This window comes from Vanacampus margaritifer, chromosome 5 (genome assembly GCF_051991255.1).
Source record: "Vanacampus margaritifer isolate UIUO_Vmar chromosome 5, RoL_Vmar_1.0, whole genome shotgun sequence".
NCBI lineage: Eukaryota > Metazoa > Chordata > Actinopteri > Syngnathiformes > Syngnathidae > Vanacampus > Vanacampus margaritifer.
Window position 1 is genome coordinate 5,824,965 of NC_135436.1, and position 18,926 is coordinate 5,843,890.

An 18,926-nucleotide genomic window follows, 5' to 3' on the forward strand; every position below is an offset into this window, starting at 1 on the left:
TAGCTATATAGTAGTACATAAAGTTTGGTGCCTCTAGACCACGTTTGGATTTACTTTTCTGAAGAGTAGATAGACTAATCTTTGCTTTTTTTTTATTCCAGTAAAATTTTGTAATGGCTGAGTCCAACAACTGGAACCATTTAGCCGTAGGTTTAAATGGAATCATTGAGAAAAAAATAGTTTATTTTGGGTAAAACTTTCATTTTAATGGTGGCTATTCATCATATTAGAGAAATAGGAAGATTATTCCAGCGCTCCAAGAAACTATAAATGTTATCCAGAAGTGGAGAAAAGTTTAAATGAATTAAATCAGTTAATTTAGGTGAGATTTTTATGCCTAAGTATTTTAAATTAGTGTTATTTTCTTAACATTACATGTACTTACGAACAATACTTGTCCAAAGCAATCACAAAACAGGATCCAACAGTTCGCGTAGTACATAAACTAGTCTTTGTTGCGTGCTGCCACATTGGAATTCTCACTTCTCAGCAAAACAATGAACAAAGCAACTACTGGAGGGCGCTCTAATGTTGCACAAATTCAAACGGTGAACTTCTGAAGGGCAGAATACTCCTTGCCTGGTACAATATACAATTGTGCCACTAAAACATTTTCTTAAACATTTCTAGACATTTAACATCTCATCTGGCAAAAGTAAAACCATGTCAACAATGGTTCACAAAAAGATTTCCATCTTTTACAGTTTTCACTTCTGCTTTACGCACTTTTCTATCCTGACTCTCAAATGTTTTTACAGATCTTCCAATAGACCAGTCATTTCTGTGTGCTAAGGCATCTTTCAATATCACAATGTCACCAACATTTAGGTTTGGTTTATTATCAGTCCATTTTTTCCTTTGTTGTAGAGTTGAAAGGTATTCACTCTTCCATTGTTTCCAAAAACAGTCCGCCAAACACTGTACTTCTATTGCTTGGAGTAAAGGTCTGGAGGTGCAAAGACTCCTGATGGTGCAGATACTGTGTTGGTCTTTTGTGTAAGGAGCAACTGATAGATATTATAACATTTTTAATACTCCATTTCATATATCAACCATTGTTACACACTATTAACATTTTAATTCTTTATATTAACCTTGTCGAAATGTTTTGTGTCCTGTGCAGAGCAGATGGTGTTGATATCGGTATAATTTGACCTTAAGCTGGGACATACTATTTAGTCTAAAAAAGTTCCTTCTCAGCGTTTTGTGTGAAAACACATTTGGTCCTTGAGAACAGAGTCTGTTTTGAACACGCACCCCTGACTCTGTTTTCGCCATCTGCTCACGGAAAAGTACCAGAGAGTATGTTTTGTCTACAAATGAAAGAGAGGAGGTCTTTTAACTATAAGAAGCGATTCTACAGGCAGAAGAGCTACATTTGACGCTCTGAATCCCACCTGTTTAAGTGATGAATTAGAGGCTTTTATCTGTCCAGAGATCTCTGACTGATTAAAAATAATTTTTGCAAAGGTGTATTTTTCTTACATTAAATCTATCTTCATTTTTGGAACACGCAAAGAGGACAAAATAAAATTATTCCTCTTTCAAATTGGTGAACCCCGACGTAGAGCGACGTTTTACAGCGGGGCGTTCAAGGACGGGCAGAATTCCCCGTCCACATATTAATCACGGTAAGTGGACACTTTATCCACGTTTTAGGAATTCGTTTGAGAACGCTGCGGCTGGTAAATTCGTCTTGCAAAATTATATTGAGAATGGAATTTGTGTAAGAAAAAATAGTGATAAATTTTGAAATCGTTTAGTTGGACGCGAAATCCCAGATTTCGGATTTTACCACGGTATTTGAAGTATACACTAGTGGTGACGTAGCGCTATTTGCGGAAATGCTGTCACGTTGTACGCGATCGTTTTGTAGTCATTTTTGAGAAACATTTCTATGTTTTTACAAAACGGGAGATGCTTGGAAGATTGACATAATTTCCTTGTATAATAAAAGCTGCACGTTGAGTTGTACGCAATTGCTTTGTAGTCAGTTTTGAGGGACATTTTGTGTTCTTACAAGACGAGAGATGCTTGGGAAATTGACATAAATTCCTTGCATAAAATAGAAGCTGAAGTGGAAAACAGCCTTGTTCACGCAGGCGAGAGGCACTTAGATGATTGGTTCTTAGAAGTCTTTGTGCAAGGAACGCAGTTTGTTAGACGCAAACGAGAGGTTCTTGGATAGAATTTCGGAAATACTACGAAAGATACAGCGGAATAGTACTGCCCTGATTGACGTCGTTAAGATCCTTGAACATTTATTCAGCTTTGGTAGTCAGGTTGGCAATAAGAGGAGTTGATACGCCGTTTTGTGATCAATCGCGAGGTCCTTGGATGATTGAATATGGATATTCATGGACAGATCTGTTCAGCTGAAAGATAACAGAAATATGAATGCGCAGATGAGAATATATTACCAGAGATTGGTACGTAACGTTACGAGGGGTTTCTGCACAATTGAATCAAATAATTGTGAACAGACAGGCTATATTAGTCGAGAGACTGCTTCGTAATTGACTTAAAGCGGTATTTATTATTTCGAGAGAAGATCATGATATTTGTTGTGTATTATTTGTATGTGGTAGAATAGTCAACATCATTGTTATTGTTTTTACGGGGGCGCAAAGAGATATTTTGTTGATATTCATTTGTTTGTATGCCGTCTTGTCGGTGAAGAAAATCTGACGTCACGGTAAAATCTTAAAGTGACCCGATGAGATATGGTGTTGACTAATTCTGTTAGTCTTCTGTCTGTCTAATTTAAAAATGAAGTGAGACGTCACTTCATTTTTAAATATTAATACAACTTAACTACAATATAACATAATATAATAAGCTAAGACCATACGGGAGTCAATAAATAAGAAGAGAAATGTACGCTTTATTCGAGCGCGTAATATAATTGTTTGACCCGAATAAGCTTCCGTTAAACTACGGGATGACGCTAGGAAAAGGTTGAGAGCGCTGGTGTCAACGGTGAAAGGTATGAAATAAAGATGAGAAATAAAATAATTGCACGACTGGGTGTACGATTGCGGTGGAATAAATCTTATGGCGCCGTTATAAGCTACGGTAAGTTAATTTTATTGATGGGGGACGTTGAGGCTTGCGCCGCCGGGCGTTTGACGTGAAGTACGGGTTGTATTTGTGGTTTCTTCGAGTGGAACAAAAGCGAGACATAAAAGTGTATTTTTGGATAAGATGATGAATAATGCTAGAATACTAGCTTTAGGTATTTTGGTGAAGTTATAACCATTTATATAACTTTAAATAGAGTAATAATGTTGGGACTACGGTGCGCTTTTATTCTGAAGGACTAAATGATTTTCCGCTAGACGTAACTAAAGCTTCTAGGTTATATAATCGACCGTCGAATAATGATATAAAATGTATTTAATATTGAACAACGGGACTTGAATTTATTGTGGAAAAGGTTAGTTTATTCGATTGAGATGTGTCATTTGTTCGGTGGTTTTGGGGGCGGCAGTTTGGCTGTGGATGTGTGTGAACGCCGACCGCTGATTGAAAAGTATTAGAGTTATATGTATTTTGATATAGAGGAAAATCCCGGACGTAACTTTAAGAAAAGTGTATTAAATAATGATTAATGCTGAAATGTTGCTTTGCAAATAAAACAGCTGTATAATACAAATTTACGTAATAAAATAAATGAAAATGGTTAATTAACGCTAAACGGGATAAATTAATTAGACGGTAAAATTACTAATAAAATTTCTAACGCTAAAACCGCAAGCGTCTGCGTTAAATAATTGAACGACATTACATAAATTGTTGCCGTAACTGATTTTATAAGCCCCTTATATAAATTTCTTAAGCACTAATGTTGAATACTTAATCTGCCTTCATGAGTGCAAATACGTCATATTTAAAATTATGTTTGATATAAAACGAACAAATATTAATACGCAAATAACATAGAGAAGTATAGTGTTAAAATATTGTAAAATTTCGATGCATACTTATGCTTATTGAACATAAATAACTTTGACTGATTGTAGTTGCTATGACTCTAGCTGACCGCCAGGTGTCATCCTTTTATAAATTAATGACGCAGGTCAATTTGAAAATTTTAGTTGCTGTGACTCATTCTGACCGCCAGGTGTCACCCTTTTTCAAATTAAAAATGCCAAGAGCAAATCAACTAATGTAAAGAGGTATATATGACATATTTCAGCCATATGTTTTCTTATTTTAATAATAATAATAATTAATTTAAAACGAATAATTTGGATGGCAACTAATGTGGAATATTTTGTTATAAGATGATTGTTCTTCCCTTATGATTTTTCTCGTACGCGAGAACATTATTTAACCTTGAAATATCTTTTCAGAAGCGGCTATCACCCATTAGAAGGAGTGGAGACGACAAATTCCTTATCTCCCGTCCTGGGGATGAAGTAATGTGTTAATTATAATTTAAAAAGGAGTTTTTTCCCATGTTTATAAATAGAAAAATAATTTTAATCTCTCCTGAATATATTTAACCTTTGAATTTGACATTTGAAGTCCCATTTCAGAATTGGAGTACGATACCCTGGAAGATTGGACCATTCCATGGGGGTCATCTGGGAGGATAATATTTTTGACATAATTTGAGGTGCTATGTAATTAAAATAATTTCTACCTTGATGTTCGACCAAAGGCTGACTTTACGGGCTACGGCCTCCATTGAGAAATATTAAATGAAAACTACACACTTATTAATAGACTCGGTATTATATTTGTAAATTGTTAGAGTTATCCTAAATATTATTTATGAAGGTATGCAAAACATATTAAATTAAATATTGTAAACCATAACAAATATTGACATATAATTAGCAATTATTTAAAATTGTAAACTTTCATTGTTTTAATTATTTTTATTTTTATTTATTTATTTATTTATTTATTTATTTTTAAATTTAGAAAAAAAAAATCCTTCTCAAAATGTTTTGATTTTTTTTTTGAAATAAAAGAAGTTTTTTGTTTTTAATATTTACTGACATGTTATAACCTAAGTACTGTTGGGGCAGATTTTAATGTTTTCAGTCGAGTGAGGGCCATTGGTCGGGGTCATTATTTCAAAACAAAGTCAACTCGACCAATACGAGCGGGACACAGATCTCTTCAAAACAAAACCCCCACCAACAAAGACCACCACCAGAGGGGCGTGATGCAGCCATCATCACAAAATATACCTGACTCCACCTACTCGGCCTACCACAACCTGATGGAGAGCAGAGGTTCCTGGCGCCACCTGGTGGAAAGTTTCCACAATGACTGTGCCGTCATATACAAATGTGATAAAACAAAACTGCTCCACTACCCAATGCACACAATGACTGCACCCTGAACTCACATGCAAAAGTCTTAAATGAAAAAACTGCTCCAATGTTTCCTTAATGCATTCCTGCATCCCGAACTGTCCTGTGAAAAAACTGTTCCACCACGCTGGTGACTCCGCCCCCACCAACAATGTTTCCTTGAGATGGTGATATCAGACCATATGATGTGATACTGACTGTTTACACTGCACTCTATATTTTGACAGATATAAGGTGATAACATTTACAGTAAAACATTTCGTAAATATAACGAACTGATTGACAACACTCTATACACACAGATTTATTATATTTTAAAACTTTTGATGTTTATTTTGATTTGATCTGATTTGTTTATCTCTGTCTATTTTAAAACAGTCAGCTTTTTGGACAAACATCAACAAGGGGGACTAGCAAGCTTAATGGTAAAATATTAAAATTAAGGGCAACTTTATGTATTAATAATAATTGATGGATTGGCTGAAAACTGAGATTCTTTGCAAAATTCATTGGCTTAAGCTACAATATTTTTATAGTACAAAAGATAATACAGGTAAATTTCGTGTGGTTTCAGAAATTGAAAACAGCTTATGTGAATAAAGATAAGATAAAATTTATTTCAATCTTAATTATTATATTTTACGCTTATTGAATTTAGTCTTTTAATATTTTCCAAATTTTCTTTTGAAATTTAAATAGTTGCTTGGGACGCATGGTCGAATTTACTGGTTAAATGTAAAATGTTCCCCTCTTTCTAAACAAAAAGCAAGCAAAATTTATTTACTGCAGAACTTGTATATTATTAGAGTCTGAAAAATTCTCTAAGTCGATTTTTTCAGATGGGGGAATTATTGGTCGGTCTGTGTATATCGTTGCGAAGGACACAAACAGTCCATGTTGAATTAAATAAATATAAAATTAAAAGTTAGTCTTAATGTGATAATTATAGATAGTCCGTGAGAATGAATTTTACAGGAGGACAATTGGGGATTTCCTTGACCATGGAGAAGGAGTAAGTTTTGGCAGGGATGGCGAAAATAAGGTGAATATGTTCCATTTCTATTTTCCCCTGGGGTCCTGGGGTTAGCTGTTATTTTTTGATTTATTTGTTGGCGAAAGTTGCATTTATTTAATGGCTGGAAGCACATTCATGCTATATCTATAACAGTAAATATTATAATAAAACATTTCAATAATCATTATATTCTGTAAACAAAATTGGCCTCGTCAGATTTTAATTGGCTAAGATTTTCATTTTTTGCATTAATGAATGTGCTTAGGTCATTAAAGTCAGCCAAAGGCTGGATCCTAATTGAATGTAACAACAAACAGAATTTTTTCCCACAGGAGAGGCCTACAGAACTTTACTAACATTTACTAACTCCTAACTAATAACACTACCAAAATGCTCTTTCAAATAGAAGGGATGTGAATAAATGTTTATTAGTGACTAAATGAAAATATTTTGCACCCAGATGAGGTGATGAAAAGGTCAATCTAGTCCAGTCCACGGGGCACCTGGTTCCACATCTTGCCTATCAGACCAGCAGGGGGTCCGCCCTCTACTCAACCCCCACCTTCAGGAGCCAGCCACCAGCGGGAGCCAACTGAGAAACCAGTCAATTGCTCCAGTGACCAGACGTGCCAGCTGAGAGGCCATTCAACTGCTTCCAGTTTCCACCAGACGACCTGAGGATTACCCAATGGAGAGAGGAGGAATGTGTCCCTTTTCCGGGGCGTTCCACAAAGAATGAGTCACACCTTGGGCCCGGTGATCATCTCTGGCAGTTGATGTGGGTTCTAAAAGAGCTGAAGGATCCATCCATCCATCCATTCCCTTGACCGCTTGTCCTCACAAGGATTGTGAGAGTGCTGGAGCCTATCCCAACTGGCTTCGGGCAGTAGGCGGGGTGCAACCTGAACAGGTTGCCAGCCAATCGCAAAGCTGAAGGACTCGGTTTGAAAAAACAAACGCAAGAACGAAAACGGAACTGACAAACGTCAACAAAAACTTCCCTAGCCCAAACGACAACAAGTCTTCAATCGCGTCTCCAATTGCACGTACATAATGACACTCTTTCTCATACTGACTGTCATGCCAATTTGCTATTTTTGGGATCCCCCACCATAAATTTTGAACATAATAACAACACATTGTCTTTATATATGATATGCTTATTTTACTGAAAAAAAAAAGAAAAAATCTTTTAATGAATCACATTGTTTTGACATATAACTGACCTCCTCTCCTGCAAAAAAGAATGTTTTCATTTTTCTCTTCTTCTTATGTTGCACCTGCCATTGCGATGATGAAGATCCCGCTGGAATCCTTTGGTAAAAATGTTTAAATATTTAGTTGTTGGGCTTTATTTAAAAAGCCCAAAGGGCGGACTGATAGATATTATAACATTTTTAATACTCCATTTCATATATCAACCATTGTTACACACTATTAACATTTTAATTCTTTATATTAACCTTGTCGAAATGTTTTGTGTCCTGTGCAGAGCAGATGGTGTTGATTTCGGTATAATTTGACCTTAAGCTGGGACATACTATTTAGTCTAAAAAAATTCCTTCTCAGCGTTTTGTGCGAAAACACATTTGGTCCTTGAGAACAGAATCTGTTTTGAACACGCACCCCTGACTCTGTTTTCGCCATCTGCTCACGGAAAAGTACCAGAGAGTATGTTTTGTCTACAAATGAAAGAGAGGAGGTCTTTTAACTATAAGAAGCGATTCTACAGGCAGAAGAGCTACATTTGACGCTCTGAATCCCACCTGTTTAAGTGATGAATTAGAGGCTGTTATCTGTCCCGTAATCTCTGACTGATTAAAAATCATTTTTGCAAAGGTGTATTTTTCTTACATTAAATCTATCTTCATTTTTGGAACATGCAAAGAGGACAAAATAAAATTATTCCTCTTTCACAATGCGGGAGTGAGAAGGGTTGGCATGTCCGGATCCGTTGTGACTGGTACAAGGGGTCTTGCATTCATCATAGCCATCACTTCTTCCATGAAGGTACTTAGGACTTCATGTGTGAGTTGGCTATGTGTTGCTTTCAAAAGAATGCTGTCCAGGATGCGTCTAGCAACTCCAATGAGTCTCTTTCATGACCCAGCCATGTGAGAGGAGTGTGGGGAGTTAAACAACCATGTACATCCTTTCTCCTGCAGGTAAGAGTTTAGTTCAGAGTGATCAATTTTCAATTCATTGCATGCTCCAATAAAATTGGCGCCTCGATCAGAGCAGAGTGTTTGCGCAGGTCCGCGAATGCTGAAAAACCTTCTCAGCGCGTTGATAAAGCTGGAGGTTGACATTGATTCGATTAGTTCAATGTGCACAGCTCTTGTAGACATGCAGGTAAAAAGTACAGCACAGCGCTTACTGTCCAAGGGCCAAAGACGTCCATTCCTACACTAGTGAACGGTGGCATAGGTGACAGTCTATCAACGGGTAGATCTGATATATTTTGAGTTTGCAGTTGTGCTCTAAGCTTACCACAGTGAACACATTTATGAATGACAGAGGAAACTAACCGTTTACTGCTGATGATCCAAAGTCCAGCTCCTCCGAGTGCTCCTTCTCATGATAGTATCTGATGAGAAAAACAGCTATATGGTTTGGGATAATGAGTGGATGCTTCTCTTCCATAGTTAGATTGGCAGGTGCCAAGCGTCCTCCTACTCTGAGAAGGCCCGCTTCATCAATGACTTCCCTGCATCGTGATGGGTGACACGAATCCTAGGGGATCGTATAGGCTGTTTACGGTGGCCAACACGCCTCTCCTGGTGTATGGCTTTTGCTGAGTGGAGACATGAAAAGTAAAACAGTCATTTTCAAGGTTCCACAGCACCCCTAAGCTCCTCTGCAGGGGTAAATTGTCCAGTTCTAAATCAAAGTCTTTAAGATCCTTTGCTCTCTCAGCAGAAGTTAAAGCTTCCACAACTTTGTGGTCATTGGAGGCTATTTTATGTAACTTTATGTTCGACTGTGCCAACATGTTTTGTGCGTTTGTGAGTATTTCGACAGCTTCTTCTGGTGACGCTGTGGACGCAAGATCATCGTCCACCTAAAAATGTCTCATTATGAACTGCTTGGTGACATGTCCATGATCTTCCTCTCCCTGGACTGCAGCATGCCTTAGACAGTAAGTAGCCACCGCTGGGGAGGGACTATTCCCAAAGACATGGACTTTCATTTTATAGTCACAAATGTCTTTGCTCAGATCATTGTTCTCATACCAAAATAATCTCAGAAAATCCCTATGATCCTCTCTTACTTCAAAATAATAAAACATGTGTTGAACATCAGCTGAAAATGCTATAGGTTCTTTTCTAAAATGCATGAGAACCCCTAGTAGCGTATTGTTTAAATCAGGTCCGCTGAGTAAGACTTTGTTGAGGGACTGCCCTTGAAACTCTGCACTTGAGTCAAAAACACTCTGAGCTGGTCAGGCTTTTAGGGGTGATACACACCAAAGGACGGTAAGTACCAATGTTCTTTGTTTGAGTCCAGGGGTGGAGCAATCTCCGCGTGGTCTCTGTCGCTTGAGCGCTTGCTCTCTGTTACTTGGAAGCTGCAGTCTGGGAGAGCGGAATGGTAACGGTGCCACCCAGTTGTTATCTTTGCTTTGGAACACTTCCTTTTCCATGATGTCAATAAAGTCTCTATCCTCCACTGACAGTGCTGGCTTGTCATCATCTTTTGTTTTTGCAAAAACTGTTTGTCCCAATTTTTCATTATGATTGTTTTCACTGTCCATCCTGGAGGCACATGTTGTGTTAGGCTGGTCGTTTGGCTGGTAGTTGATTTGAAATATGTTCGGGCATGGGCTCATGTAAGAGGCACGGCCGTTTTCAAGCACATGTGTTTTTGGTCGTTTACAGTAGGGGGCTTATGCGTCTTCCCTAGGCAGGCTTCTCCAACTATAACCCACCCAAAGTCTAAACGCTGTGCATAAGGCATACTGTGTGGTCCATTAATTCTCTCTGACTTTGTGTCCTTGTATAAGATCTATTTCCAAAAGTAGAAGGATAGGTACTTGCTCTTTGATAGGAGGTATTTTGTCTGCTACCTTCTGTAAGTGTGGGAACTGCATAGCACTTGCGGAGACGGGATCTCTCTCCTATCATCTGGAATCATGTCACATTCAATTAGGTTTGGGAGTGGGAGCTTGACTCTACCATCCACCGACTCAATCATAAAGTTTACTGCTGTCCTGCCGACATTATCTGCCAGTCCTGAGCATGTTCTGAGCTTGTTACTGTCTGAGTGTGTCTTAATGTTAAAGAGCTAAAAAAGAAAGTGTGACTTAACTAGTGACTTGTTACTTTGTTCATCTAGTATCTATCTATCTATCTATCTATCTATCTATCTATCTATCTATCTATCTATCTATCTATCTATCTATCTATCTACTATCTATCTATCTATGTATCTATCTATCTATCTATCTATCTATCTATCTATCTATCTATCTATCTATCTATCTATCTATCTATCCATCCATCCATCCATCCATCCATCCATCCATCCATCCATCCATCCATCTATCTTGCCTATTCTCTTTTGCCATCTGGATAGACAAACACAGGGCTTATTTTGGAGCATGAATGTGGGCTATCTGCATCACCACACATTTCTGTGCATTTAGAAACAACTGATACACTTTCACTATTCTGTGTCTCCCCGCCATCATCTTTGTCAACTTCAGAACTTTCAGCTGGAGCAGGAAGTGGATCTGGATGTAACACTGATAAATGTCTGTCACTACCACCGTTGGTACACTTTATTTGCACGCTGCAGTCTTTTGCAAAATGTTGCGTTGAGCCACAACACTTAAAATAGATTCTGTTGTCCTTTATAAATTTGAAACTTCCTTTCATCTATGGGTTTCGCTCTAATAGTGATGGGAATTCCGTCTCTTTTTAGGGAACCGGTTCTTTTGGTTCGGCTCACTAAAAAGAGCCGGCTCTTTCGGCTCCCAAATGGCTCTTTAGATTTTTTGTCGCTTAAATAAATATATTACCAACAACAATTTAAAACTATGCGCAATATGAATTACTAATGTGAAAAAATTGCACTATATCAAATGTTTGTTGTATAAAATACACTTTTATTTATAAACTCGACTATAAACTCAAATAGAAAGTGCAAACAAATTAGATAGTGCAAAATAAACATTTAACTATTTACAAATGAACTTAAATAAGGTTTAACAATAACAATTTTCAAGTGAAACAACAGACAAACAGAATCGCACAGCAAAATATAAATTAAAATGTGTAAAATAAAAATAAAAGAAAAAATCTGCATCCAGAAAACAGTGTTCTTCCGTCTAGATTTACATTCAGAAATGCCAAGTGCCTCAACTTTGAGGGGCTGATCCTATTTCTTCTTCTTCTCATGTGCTGCTGTAAATTGATTGTACAGCCTCCCCGATATGAAATTTTAGTCTTGCAGACTTTACACTCTGCCTTAGTTTTGTCAGTTGTTGTATTGAAATGTGTCCATATATTGCTGCGTTTTCTCTTGTCACTCATTTTTGAATGTTTTTTTTTACCTTTCCGTTCATACAAGCGCTCTCCTCCTCTCTCTTGTCTCCTCCCTCCCGTTCGCGTTTGAGTGTGTGTGACTGCTTGCAGCGTGCTGTCGTGTGCCCCTCCCCCCCTCTGCTGCTCAGCGCTGAGCGTAGACACAGAGACGTCACACACACATACTCACCAATCAAATGCGGCTTTAGAGAGAAAAAAAAGAGAGAGAAAAAATAGCGGCTCCCAGTCAGGAGCCAGCTCCCATCGTTCACGTCAAAGATCCAGCTCTCAGAGCCGGTTCGTTCGCGACCGATACATCACTACGCTCTAAAGCTTTTACACTTTTTAAGCGGATGATGCTTCTAATGTATTGGACATAGCTTGTTGGGACTCTCTACTAGCTTGCTGTAGTCATTTTGGGTTGAACGAGCATCTTAAGGGACATCTGTTTTGTGCACGCTTATCATTTGCCTTCTTTTTTCTTTTTTTCTGGAGAGCTCAGTATTGTTCATTCGGTAATTTTACTGATTTGACATGTCATCATCATTGCTCTTCTTTTTATTTTTTATTTTATTTTTTTAATTAATTTTTATTTTGTATGTGGGTGAGTATGTGTGTGTGCATGCGTGCGTGTGTGCGTGCATGCGAGTGTGTGTGTGTTCATTAGTTCACCTAAAACCTATTAAAAAATCCCATACCTTTCACCTAAACCAAACACTTCCAGCCAGTGTCGTGAGGCCGTCAAGAGACCCGGGGAACCAAAGAGAGACCAAAGAAAAGAAAGGAAAGTGAAATCCAGCACCGACCAGACACCACCCACCAGGCCACTGAAGGCTTTATTTGATTACTTTATTAAGTGTAATCTTTTGCGTGTTCAAATAAATCAGAATTGAGATCTCATGAAGAAGTTTTCCTTGCAAGGATTTATTAAGAGCTCTTAAGACACAGGAAAAAAGCTTACATTCGAAAAGTGATGATAAGCTCCCAGTGTGTAGAAAATATGGAAACTCGCAGGTGTCTTTATACTAGTAGAAAAAGTTCTCTCCGCCTCTTACATTTGACAGAGAGATAGTGTTGAAAATAAGTAGGCACAAGATACTGACATGGTCATCTCAGCTCCCCACCAGCTTCGGAGAAATTATGTGGACAGGCTTTGACCTTGGACCTTCAGTTTTTACGACAAAATGACTAATGACAAGAGACTCTGACAACTTTTAAAACATAAACATTCTTATCTCAAGAGATGGTGAGGAGTAAGAGGTTCAAATGAAGTTCACAAAATCATTATCACATTGTGTTATTCATTTAACTACACATGGTTATATCACATCTATATACCTATAACTAAATTCAAAAACAGTAAAAATATCAATTGAAAAACTTAAATGTTAACACCACCAACCAGAGTCCTTCACCAACCCCAGAGACATCTAAATTCCAACAAATGAGGGAGACCTCAAGAGACCAAAGGAGAGACTGAGGGGAAAGAGCTTTTCTCTTTCTTGAAGCTTGTGCAGGCACGTGGTGTGATGCTGAAGCTGGGGTAGTTCCTTATTTTTGCTTGTTGTCTCACAAATGCTGAAAAGATACTGAAAGGGGTAAAAGTCACTTTATTTTCCTCCTTGTATTTCGCTCCTGTAGCAATCCATTTTTCCTGTAATCCATAGGGAAGTTTCTCCACGATGGGGTTCACTCCGTGAGTCATCACCTTATCGTGGTGGAGGGGTTTGCGTGTCCCAATGAGCCTGGGAGCTATGTTGTCCGGGGCTTCATGCCCCTGGTCGGGCCACCCAAGGCAAACAGGTCCTAGGTGAGGGACCAGACAAAGCATGGCTCAAACGACCCCAATGACGAACACAAACCTTGGATCTTCGTTTCCCTTGCCCGGACGCGGGTCACCGGGGCCCCCCTCTGGAGCTAGGCCTGGAGGTGGGGCTCGAAGGCGAGCGTCTGGTGGCCGGGCCTATACCCATGGGGACCGGCCGGGCACAGCCCGAAAAGGCAACGTGGGTCCCCCTTCCCATGGGCTCACCACCGGTGGAAGGGGCCAAAGGGGTCGGGTGTGCAGTGAGTTGGGTGGCAGCCAAAGGCGGGGGCCTTGGCGGTCTGACCCCTGGCTACTGAAGCTAGCTCTGGGGACATGGAATGTCACTTCTCTGACAGGGAAGGAGCTCGAGCTGGTGTGCGAGGCTGAGAAGTTCCGACTAGATATAGTCGGACTCACCTCCACACACGGCTTGGGTTCTGGTACCAATCCTCTCGAGAGGGGCTGGACCCTCTTCCACTCTGGAGTTGCCCACGGTGAGAGGCGCAGAGCAGGTGTGGGCATACTCATTGCCCCCCAGCTGGCCGCCTGTACGTTGGGGTTTACCCCGGTGAATGAGAGGGTAGCCTCCCTCCGCCTTCGGGTGGGGGGACGGGTCATGACTGTTGTTTGTGCTTATGCACCGAACAGCAGCTCAGAGTACCCACCCTTTCTGGAGTCCTTGGAGGGTGTGCTGGAGAGCGCACCCCCTGGGGACTCCCTCGTTCTACTGGGGGACTTCAACGCTCGTGGGTAATGACAGTGAGACCTGGAGGGGCGTGATTGGGAGGAATGGCCCCCCCGATCGAAACCCGAGTGGTGTTTTGTTATTGGACTTCTGTGCTCGCCACGGACTGTCCATAACGAACACCATGTTCAAGCACAAGAGTGTCCATATGTGCACCTGGCACCAGGACACCCTAGGCCGTAGTTCGATGATCAACTTTGTAGTCGTGTCATCGGACTTGCGGCCGTATGTGTTGGACACTCGGGTTAAGAGAGGGGCGGAGCTGTCAACTGATCACCACCTGGTGGTGTGTTGGCTCCGATGACGGGGTAAGATGCCGGTCCGACCAGGCAGGCCCAAACGTACTGTGAGGGTCTGCTGGGAACGTCTGGCAGAATCCCCTGTCAGAAAGAGTTTCAACGCCCATCTCCGGCAGAGCTTCTCCATTGTCCCGGGGGAAGCGGGGGACATTGAGTCCGAGTGGACCATGTTCCGCGCTTCAATTGTTGAGGCGGCCGATCGGAGCTGTGGCCGTAAGGTGGTTGGTGCCTGTCGTAGCGGCAATCCTCGAACCCGCTGGTGGACACCAGCGGTAAGGGATGCCGTCAAGCTGAAGAAGGAGTCCTATCGGGCCTTTTTGTCCTGTGGGACTCCGGAGGCTGCTGACGGGTACCGGCTGGCCAAGCAGAATGCGGCTTTGGCGGTCGCTGAGGCAAAAACCCGGGCATGGGAGGAGTTCGGTGAAGCCATGGAAAACGACTTCCGGACGGCTTCGAGGAAATTCTGGTCCACCATCCGGCGTCTCAGGAGAGGAAAGCAGTGCACCGTTAACACTGTGTATAGTGGAGACGGAGTGCTGTTGACCTCAACTCGGGACGTCGTGAACCGGTGGGGAGAGTACTTCGAAGACCTCCTCAATTCCACCAACACACCTTCCTTTGAGGAAGCAGGGTCTGGGGACTCTGAGGTGGGCTCCCCTATCTCTGGGGTCGAAGTCGCCGAGGTGGTTGGAAAGCTTCTCGGTGGCAGGGCCTCGGGGGTGGATGAGATCCGCCCGGAGTTCCTAAAGGCTCTGGATGTTGTGGGGCTGTCGTGGTTGACACGTCTCTGCAGCATCGCGTGGACATCGGGGACGGTGCCTCTGGATTGGCAGACCGGGGTGGTGGTTCCCCTTTTTAAGAAGGGGGACCGGAGGGTGTGTTCCAACTTTAGAGGGATCACACTCCTCAGCCTCCCAGGTAAGGTCTATTCAGGGGTGCTGGAGAGGAGGGTCCGTCGGGAGGTCGAATCTCGGATCCAGGAGGAGCAGTGTGGTTTTCGTCCCGGCCGTGGAACAGTGGACCAGCTCTACACCCTCAGCAGGATCATCGAGGGTGCGTGGGAATTCGCCCAACCAGTCCACATGTGCTTTGTGGACTTGGAGAAGGCGTTTGACTGTGTCCCTCGGGGAGTTCTGTGGGGGGTGCTTCGGGAGTATGGGTTACCGAGCCCCCTGATACGGGCTATGTCAGAGTCTGGTCCGCATTGCCGGCAGTAAGTCGAATTTGTTTCCGGTGAGGGTTGGACTCCGCCAAGGTTGCCCTTTGTCACCGATTCTGTTCATAACTTTTATGGACAGAATTTCTAGGCGTAGCCGAGGCGTTGAGGAGGTCCGGTTTGATGGCCTCAGCATTGCATCTCTGCTTTTTGCAGATGATGTGGTGCTGTTGGCTTCTTCAAGCCGTGACCTCCAGCTCTCACTGGAGCGGTTCGCGGCCGAGTGTGAAGCGGTTGGGATGAGGATCAGCACCTCCAAATCCGAGACCATGGTCCTCAGTCGGAAAAGGGTGGAGTGCCCTCTCCGGGTCGGGGAGGAGGTCCTGCCTCAAGTGGAGGAGTTCAAGTATCTTGGGGTCTTGTTCACGAGTGAGGGTAGGTTAGAGCGGGAGATCGACAGGCGGATCGGTGCAGCGTCTGCAGTGATGCGGACGCTGTATCGGTCCGTTGTGGTGAAGAAGGAGCTGAGCCGAAAGGCAAAGCTCTCGATTTACCGGTCGATCTACGTTCCTACCCTCACCTATGGTCACGAGCTGTAGATCGAAAGAACAAGATCCCGGATACAAGCGGCCAAAATGAGTTTCCTCCGCAGGGTAGCCGGGCTCTCCCTTAGAGATAGGGTGAGAAGCTCGGTCATCCGAGAGGGACTCAGCGTCGAGTCGCTGCTCCTCCACGTTGAGAGGAACCAGTTGAGGTGGCTCGGGCATCTGGTTCGGATGCCTCCTGGACGCCTCCCTGGGGAGGTGTTCCGGGCATGTCCTACCGGCAGGAGGCCCCGGGGACGACCCAGGACACGCTGGAGAGACTATGTCTCTCGGCTGTCCTGGGAACGCCTTGGGGTCCCGTCGGATGAGCTGGCTGAAGTGGCTGGGGAGAGGGAAGTCTGGGCTTCCCTGCTAAAGCTGCTGCCCCCGCGACCCGACCCCGGATAAGCGGAAGAAGACGGACGGACGGACGGACGCGGTTCACTCCACGAGCTGTGTTCATCACTCTCTGCGTACATGGCCATTTCAAGTTGTTCCCGTGCAGCTTTGTGACAGGCGAATGGATCAACTTGCAATGTGAATCCTTCATGGCGAATTTCTGTGTGTTTTTGTACATACTCTGCTGTGCGTTGCATTGGATTATCCGGTGGTTCCACTAACATCTGGCTCAGTTTAGTTTTTGTGAGTTCTTCCTCCTCTTCATAAACCGCAGCTTCTACTTCTGCAACTGCAACAGCCTTCTGACAACTCAAAACGTGTAAATTAACTTCTAATTCAGTCTTCTGTTTCATTATGGTGGCTTCTTTTTCCAAGTAAGCTAGCTGCGCCTGTGCAGCCACTGCTTTAGCTCTTGCTTTTAGTGCTGCAGAACTTATTGATGAACACTTGGATGATTGCGAGCGTATAGACAGCACCTTATAACCTGTGTTGCTGGCATCATCCTTGAACTTCATGTCGTCTGCTTCATCCAGCGTTACTGACCGTAGGCTCATGGTTGATATGCTGAATCCTCGTGATTGTGCTCGCCGCGCTGCTTGTCCTTTTACTATGCTGTCCTCGCTCCGAAGTGTCTAGATTTCACCAGCTAGACAGCGAGTAAACGAATTCCAAATAACCAGACTTCGTTTTCCTTTTGGGCTGTTTATTTGAACAATGGCCTCTGACCATTACCCTCTTTAGGTCGTCGTAAAACTAAAAAAACAAAACAAACAAAGTGTATTAGCTAACTATACACGACACACTCTCATGCTAGTAGATATTTACATTACACAACAGTCTCTTATCTCGAATAACTGTCCTAAATGAACAAAAATGAATACACAGTGCTATTTTCTTAACATCACATGTACTTACGGACAATTCTTGTCCAAAGAAACAACGAAACAGGATCCAACAGTTCGCGTAGCACATAAACGAGTTGCCGTTGCGTGCTGCCACATTGGAATTCTCTCTTCTCAGCAAAACAATGAACAAAGCAACCACTGGAGGGCGCTCTAAGGTTGCACAAATTCAAACGGTGAACTTTTGAAGGGCAGAATAATAATTATAATAATAATAATAACACGTTGAAAAGACGTGGAGCACAAGTGCGCCAATCTACGAAAAACCAAAGTCAGTTTTCAGGAATAAATGCTTTTTTGTCTCTTTGTTTCTTTGTGTTTACAGCTGCTGTCAAAAGTGGGATGGAAGGTGGGACTCCAAAGTTTGGAATTAACTCTGAAAGAAACTTGTATCTGAAGTCTGAACTCTGAAGAACATTTTCTTGAGTGAGCCTAATTCTGTGTCTTTTAGAAGCTTCTAAAATAAAATCTTGCAAGAACTTCTTCCTCGATTTCATTCATGATTTATTTGAACACGCAATAGATTACAAAATTAATGTAATCTATCAAAGGCCACAGAACAAGAAATATATAATGCCATGGCTGACCGTCTGAAACGTGCTCCTGCACGGTCTGTGGGTGCACACACACACAAAAATTAATTATATAATATTTTTAGAAGTTTAAATTTTCAAGTGTTTTAATGTTTGTATAATGTTTTTTTTTAAATTATATGTTCATTTTTAGTTTTTATTTAGTATTTTTGCCCATTTTTTGGAAAATATATAAAATGATTTATTTGTTATTTATAGTAATGTTGACAATAAATGTAAAAATGTCTCATTTTTGATTGAAATTCCAGTCATGACTTGAATATTTTATTACATAAAATATTTTATTAAATTGTAATAATTACAATTAATGAAAAATTTAGGGATGTCCTAGCAACCAAATGTAGACTTTTTGGTTCACTTTTCAACCAAATTTAGACTGTAAAAGGACGTCTTTTTAAGGACGTCTTTTTACCTTTCACTTTCCAACCAAATTCAGACGTCTTTTGGACGGACACCAGTGACGTCTTTTCAACGTCTTTTCAACCAATTTTTGCTGGGTTGGGCAGCAGTTACCAAATAGCCTCCAAAGGTTTTTTCAACTGAGAGAAAACAAACATCATCTCTTTTTTAT

At 41.6% G+C, this 18,926-nt stretch overlaps 1 long non-coding RNA gene across 1 annotated transcript; it reads left to right on the forward strand.

Moving 5' to 3' along the window:
* Nucleotides 1-1,831: 1,831 nt before the first annotated feature.
* On the forward strand, nt 1,832-8,183 carry LOC144052220 (uncharacterized). Its single transcript, XR_013294179.1, has 2 exons — nt 1,832-3,075; nt 4,356-8,183. It is a non-coding gene; the product is annotated as an uncharacterized LOC144052220 (long non-coding RNA).
* Nucleotides 8,184-18,926: the final 10,743 nt, after the last annotated feature.